Here is a 7,865-nt window from a genome sequence, read left to right on the forward strand (position 1 = left end):
GTGAAAGGTGCAGTCCCAGGGGAACACGAAGCAGCCCTGATCATTCGAGAATTCTTGTGCTTTACCACGTTCAAAACAGGAACAGAGAGGTTCATAAACCCTCACTTTGAATGCAAAGGGGGAGCAAGCTTGCAGTTTCTCCTAGCTAGGTTTTCGTTAAATCAGGGCCTCTTAGGACTTTAGAGCACCGGGTAGGCAGAGTGAAAGTTTTGGGGCTGACTGGGTGGCGGCGTTGAGTATGGTGGATGGGAGCCTGTGTCCTGGTCTCCTGAGAGCCATACACGTCCAAACGCCTCACGTAGGATGGCCTCCCCTGCCCCGGGCTCTCGTCTCCTGCACACAGAGATTGTGCGTGGGCCCATGCTGCAGCCCATTTCAGGCCAACTGTCCTTCTGTGGTCACTATTTAGGTGAATACACGGGGCAGGCTGCAGGTGTCAGTAGCAAAGTTTCCCTCTATTTAGGAACCCCAAACGACCAGAACACACCGGAATTTCCCTTTCGCTATGGCTACCATTCTTCAACAAGCCTAACACTTTGAAAACAGTTGGCCCAGGAGCTATCACTGGCCGCTGGGAGGAGGCCCATTAACTGACTACATGCTTTGCAGGAAGTGGTCAGGACCTACACCCTAAGAAGGGCAATGTGGCTACATCCCTGCAGAGCCCAACCGTCCAACCTCTGCCCCCTGGCCTTGCAACACACAAACACACCTGCTCCTGATGCTTAAACCTCCCTGGGAAGGAACGAGCCTGGAACGGGCCTGGGCCTTCCCTCCTGGAGGAGCTCCTTAAGCAGGGAGCTGGGGGAACAGTGTAAGTCTCCTCTGTCATTTATAGCCCCTGAAAAGACCCTTCCCTGGGACAGGCTGATGACATGGGGGATGGGCAGGAGAGGATTTGAAAGTAGGAGTTGAGAGGGGGTGGAATCAGAGGATGTGGGTCCTCCAACGAGACTGGGGAATCCAAGACCGTCCTGGCTGTGACGCGGTGCAGCCTTCGCCAGCAGCTCCTTTCTCTGAGTTCCTTTCTGTTTTCAAACGCCAAGCCCAGTGAATGGACTCACACTAACACGATCCTGAACATCACATTCACCTTCTCTGTGAGCGGGCAGCTGCCTAAAGGCCCAAAATCTCTTCCCTGGTGTTTTTGGGCTTAGAACAACTTCATACATACATATATATATATACAGACACTTTTTTTTTTTTTTTTTGGCAAGGAAGATTTGCCCTAAGCTAACAGCTGTGCCAATCTTCCTCTACTTTGTATGTGGGACACTGCCACAGCATGGCTTGATGAGTGGTGTGTAGGTCAGCGCCCGGGATCCGAACCTGTGAACCCCAGGCTGCCAAAGCAGATTGTGCAAACTTAACCACTACACTGCTGGGATGGTCCCAGAACAGGTTCATATTTAACCCAGCATCTTTCTAACCCCATGCTGTATACCTGAACCCGGAAAAATGTTTTTTCCCTGTTCAATCTTCTCTCCAATATAAACGTATCAACTCAGGGTAGGGAAAAAAACTCCTTCTCTGGCCTTAGGACACATGGACAAATCCATTTTGAACGGAATGCCTGATGGGAGACCCTCACTGGGAAAGCTGAATGAACTTTCATCATGACACAGATTGTCAGAGAAAATGGCAGTAGCCTGAGTTCAGGTCCTCTACAACTGGCACTCCAGACGCAGGAGGGAAGTAGAGTTAAGGGAAAAAAGAAAAGAACGAAAGTGTGAGGCAGGAATAAAGGTTCTCCAAATAATCGTTCATGTTGGCAATTCCTGTTTTGTAACAGCTTTATTGAGATAAAGTGCGCCTAACACACAAATTTCACCCATTCAAAGTGCACAATTCAATGACGTTTAGTATATTCCGAATTGAGCAACCATTATCACAATTTTAGAAAAGTTTCATCACCCCAAAAAGAAACCCTGCACCCATTAACCATCACCCCCCAAGCCACTTGCCCACCCCAGCCCCAGGCAACCACTGATCTACTTTCTGTCTCTGTAGATTTACCTGTTCCAGACATTTCATATAAACGGAATCATAGAATACGTGACCTTTTCTATCTGGCTTCTTTCGCTTAGCATTGTGTTCTCAAGGTTCATGCATGTTGTAGCATGTATCAGGACTTCATTCCTTTATATGGCTGAATATCATTCCATTGTACAGAGAGACCACATTGTGCTTATCCGTTCATCCGTTGATGGACATTTGGGTTGTTTCGACGTTTTTGACTATAATGAATAATGCTGCTATGAATAATTGTGTACAAGTTTTTGCGTGGACATGTTTTTATTTCTCTTGGGTATATACCTGGGAATGGAAATGCTGGGCCATATGGTAACTCTATATTTAACCTTTTGAGGAACTGTCAGATGACTTTCCGAAAGTGTCAGCACCATTTTACATTCCCACCAGCAGTGTATGAGGGTTCCAATTTCTCCACACTTGTTCCTGTCTTCTTGATTATAGCCATCCTGGCATGAATAAAGTAGTACCTCATTGTGGTTTTGACTTGTATTTCCCTATGGCTAATGATACTAAGCATCTTTTCACGTGTTTACTGGCCATTCATACGCCTTCTTTGGAGAAATGTCTATTCAGATCCTTTTGCCCATTTTAAAATCAGGCTGATTTTTTATTATTGAGTTGTAAGAATTCTTTATATATTCTAGATACAATTCCCTTGTCAGATATATGATTTGCAAATATTTTCTCCTATTCTGTGGGTTGGCTTTTTACTTTCTTGATGGAGTTCTTTGAAATACATATTTTAAAATTTTGATGAAGTCCAATTTATCTTTCTCTTTTGTTGCTTATGCTTTTGGTGTAATATCTGAAAAACTATTGCCAAATCCAGATCATGAAGATTTACTCCTATGTTTTCTTCCAAGACTTTTATAGCTTTACCTGTACATTTACATTTAGATCTTCGATCCATTTTGAGTTACTTTTTGTATATGGTATGAGGTAGGGGTCCAACTTCATTCTTTGCAGGTGGATGTCCAGTTGTCCCAACAGCATTAGTCAAAAAGAGTATTCCATCCCCATTGAATGGTCTTGACACCCTTATTGAAGATCAATTGACCACAAAGGTGAGGGTTTAATTCTAGACTCTCAATTCTATTCCATTGATCCGTATATGTCTGTCGTTATGCCAGTACCACACTGTCTTGATTACTGTAGCTTTGTGGTAAGGTGTGGGTTTTTTTTTTTTTGGTGAGGAAGATTGGCCCCAAGTTAACATCTGTTGCCAATCTTCCTCTATTTTGTATGTGGGATGCTGCTACAGCATGGCTTGATGAGCAGTGTGTAGGTCTGCACCCAGGATCCAAACCCGCAAACCCCAGGCCACTGAAGCAGAACGTGTGAACTTAACCACTACACCACTGGGCCAGCCCCTGTAGTAAGCTTTGAAATTGGAATGTGTGAGTCCTCCAACTTTGTTCTTCTTCAAGGTTGTTTGGGCTATTGAGTCCCTTGAAGTTCCATATGAATTTTAGGATCAACTTGTCAATTTCTGCAGAGAAGCCAGCTGACATTTTACATTGGAAATTGCTCAATATTTCAGAATTTAACAAACAATGAGATACTGAGATCTGTAAAATGTTTCTCTGCAGGTAATTTGTTTAGGAGAGCATATAAATTATTCACTTCATTTAATTTATGACAATATATCAAAAATAAAACTTTTATTGAGGGACGTCCGAAGCCTGACAGAATCTTGCTGTTAAACACATAAACTATGTTTGCAGTATTCTTTTATAGGGGAAACTTTAACTAAAAATATATAATGTAGCAAAAGCTCATTCCCTTACATTAACATATTTACTTTTATTTTCAGAAATGCTAGTGTGGTCTACACTTGCAGGGGATTTTTTTTTAATTGTGGTAAAATATACGTATCACATTGCAGGAGATTTTTAAACAACTAAATGAAGTGCTATGAACAAAGAAGTAGCATTAAGCGTTGCCAAGATTAAGAACATGTGAGCTGATTTTGGTACTCACTGTGGGAGGAGGTTACTTGGATGAAGCAAAGGTATTTCAAAATAAAGGCACCACCACGAATCCAGTCTCAGAGCCCAGAAGACCGGCCCCTAAAGTGAGCCTTTGAACAGACGCTGAGAGAAGCCCACCTTGCTGTCTACCCGGAGCGGGCTGCGGAGGCCTCTGACTCACGCACAGCTGTGAGGGCTGCTGCGCCCCCTATAAGCCAAGAGCAGCTCCAAGCTGGGCGGTTCTTAACTGAGACAACTTTGCAGGCTTGGTGTGAAGATCAAATTGGATAAGCGCATCGAAAGGGCTTAATGAGCTCTCCATAACTGGCAGTCAAGATTCAGTGACATTCTTTTTCAACCTCATAGGGCTGCCAATTGGGGCACAATAACAGCAATAATGTTTTATGGCTAATATTTACGGAGAATCTATCAAGTGCTTTTTAATCCTCACAACAACCCTCTGTGGTAGGTACTATTATTATTTTCATTTAAAGACAAGGAAACGGAGGCATAGAAAAGTTCAGTTACGTGCCTAAAGCCGCATAAGATGTAGGTGATGGAGCTAAGATTCCACTCAGGCTCTCTGACCCCAGATCCTGTGCTTTTAGCCACTTCCCAGTCTCTGGACCTCTAGTGACTTGTTTCAGTGAAACGTTCTACTCTCAAGTCAAATCAGTTACCATCTGCTGGGAGATGGGAGGAAGGGTGGTCCGTGAACCGTCCCACATCATGAAGCCCATGTCAGTGTCTCTACAGGGAGACGCAGCAGCTGCGCTGTTTGGTAGCGCTGAAGGGTGTGTGGGCTTCACAGTGAACATACTCGGCTTCAAATCCCAGCCGGTGACCCCGGGCAAGTGAACGGCAAGTCCAGGAACCTGTTTCCTCATCTACAAATGGAGATACTGCCCACTTCATTGCGTTGGTGTGAAAAGTAGATGTAGTAATAAAACACTGAGCATTCTGCCTAGCCATAGTAAGTGCTATCAACATAAAAAAATGACAAGCCCCAGATACTTTGATTCAGGCTTGATAAAAAGTATAGCTGAAAGCACAGACCCCAAGTTCCCACGACACTTAAGGAGAAATTTGGAGTGAAGAAACTGGTGACACAGTGCTTTTAAGAATACAATGCACTAGATTTTAGCTCCTATTCTTTGTTTAGAAAGATCAAGAAAGTTGGAGAATATTTATATAGGTTATCACAAAATTTAAGTTCTTTCCCCCTGATTGAGCATTTAACTCAATTGGTCTTCTTATCCTTAACGACAAAAATCAGGGCCTAAAACTGGTCAGTAAACTGGCCCCCAGCCTGCCTGTTTCTATAAATAAAGTTTTATTGGAACACAGCCACACCCATTCATTTACATATCCTTTATGCTGCTTTTGCACTAGAATGGCAGAATTGTGTGGCGGTAGAGTTGAGTAGTTGCATCAGAAATCCTTTGGCCCACAGAGCTGCACATATTTACTACCTGGCCCTTTATAGAAAAAGTTTGCCAACCCTCTGCTCTAAAACATGAAGAAGCCCCTATTAAGCTGTCCATCTTTGCTTTCTCCATGGCACTGAGCAGGAGGCTGGCATCTCTTCCCATCCTCCCCAAACCACCAAGAGAGCATCTAGCAACACGCAAAGGAGACAGCAGTCAAGTGTAAAAGAAACCAAAGTTTTCAAAGTGCCAGAAGGGAAAAAAGCTTTATAAATACAAAAAAAAAAAAATTATCAACATCATTAAATAACAGGATTTGCCCTGCTTTACATTAATTTCTGTCCCTTAAACTGATTCCAACTTCAAAGGCCCATTATCCCTCATTTGAATTCAAACAAGTTCTTTACAAAGAAGGAACTAACAGAGCTGCTTGCTGTTCAAATACCAGGGACCACAGTGCTCAAGATGGGGACGGCCTGGCAATCATATCAGTCAGTGCAAAATCTGCATTTTATTAAAGACATTTGAGAAGATCCATTCAAAAATACATTGTGCTCAGTAAAAATTAACCATCTCATGCTGATAATTAAGGTTACCACGGAATAGATATTTGTATAATATTTACAGCAACAATAGAAATTTTACATAAGTTTAGAATGGAATACATGCCAGAAAAAACTTGATAAGATGTACCAACACATGATACAAAGAGTTATATAAACACTTTACAAATGGTTCATAATTAGCTTGTGAGGAATTTAAATATTCAACACTTTAAATTCAGTTTGGATTCAAAAATTAAAAAGGTTACCACCACATCACACCCTTGCCACAGTAAAAAGTATGGAATTACACTCTGTATTATGGATTATAAAGTCTGTGCAATTAAGAATTTCCACTGATTCTTCGTCTACCAAATTTGGATGTTACATCATTCTGGCTCATCCCTATTTTTGTTTGCATGCATGAGCAGGGCTCTCAAAGTCACCCTGCCTTGTGTCTTCCCAGATTCCCCCTTCAAACCTCCTAGAGATTGAAGAAGCTCGGAATAGTCTTCTAAGTATATACAGAATAACTACCTGAATTCAAAATGGCACAAAGCAATTCTTGGAGATAGGAATTAGGGGCAACTATTTTGTCTGGTTTAATTGTTTGTGTTAATCAATCCACGTTTACTGGGAGAATGTCCTTGCGATCACAGCAGTTACTCCTCCAGCCTGACTCAATCAGTGACCAAGCAGGAAACAAGGGAGGGAAGCAGACTGAGATGACCATAATCAATCGTGTATCTGTAGTGAAAACGGATTTTATACAAGCTTTGCCTTCCATTTCGGAAAATCTAAGCCATTGTGGAGCACCTAAAAGTTCTCCAGGAGGCAAAGCATTGTTTTCTTCTGGAAACTGAATGTTTTGTAACTGAAGCTTTTGACAACTCTGGCGATAAACACTTTAATCCCCCAACAGGGACAAAAGTCAAGGCATCTACCTTTTCTATTCCTGGGTTTCGTCTGATTAGCTCTGAAGCAGAGCACTAGAACAAGCTTGTCTACGCCTGAAATGAAGCAGATCAGGCTTTTGGGAAAGTAAAATCCCAAACCAAAGGAAGTCCTGAGGAATTCTTAGCAGTCTGTCAAACGGAGGGGATGGAGGAACAGATAAGGCCTCTTTCTCCCTGACACTCTGCGCTGGAAGAATAGCGAACAAGGCAACTTCTAATCTGCATACAACATGGAGACCGATTTTGTAAAATTCCAAAGGAGGATGGAAATCCGACCCAAGGATCAAATGGAGTTCAGAGAGCTTCACCGTGTGGGGAATGAAGGGCCTTCGAAGTGAAACCGGTTTCACTGCCGCGGTTCTCTGGCCCTACAAGTCCTACGTGCAGACTATTACAAATTTTTTCTGGCAAAACAAATGACAAACCTCCCTCAAATTTGGGAGTAAACAGTTAATGAATGAAAATACAAGGCAGGTCGTGATCATATTTAATAGCCTATAGGAGATACACAGAAAGGTGTGTCAGTGCCCGGAGCGGAGAAAGGTGGAGTCGGGACCAGGCCCATCGCTGACGAATTAACAAAGCACTATGGGAAATGATTATTCACATAGTAACTGACTTGGCACAAAAGTCTATGATCTTTTATAGTACATTCAATTAAAGGAGAAGAAATAGAATAGACTAGGGCAGCAGGCCCAGAGTTTCCTAGCCACCTTACTTCTACCACATTGTGTGTATACAGACAGACAAGGGACTCATCCTGTCACGGCTTCATTATCTTGCATTTACTCATGGTTTCTAAGACAGAATTTTTTACCCAGCGGAATCAGAGCACAAGATACTCTATATCTCAGCTGGTCAAAATGCAAAAGGAAGAAATCAGAACCACTTACAAGGTTTTGTTTTGTAAGTTGGCCCTTTAAGTCTCTGAGACAA

This window comes from Equus quagga, chromosome 10, assembly GCF_021613505.1.
Source record: "Equus quagga isolate Etosha38 chromosome 10, UCLA_HA_Equagga_1.0, whole genome shotgun sequence".
NCBI lineage: Eukaryota > Metazoa > Chordata > Mammalia > Perissodactyla > Equidae > Equus > Equus quagga.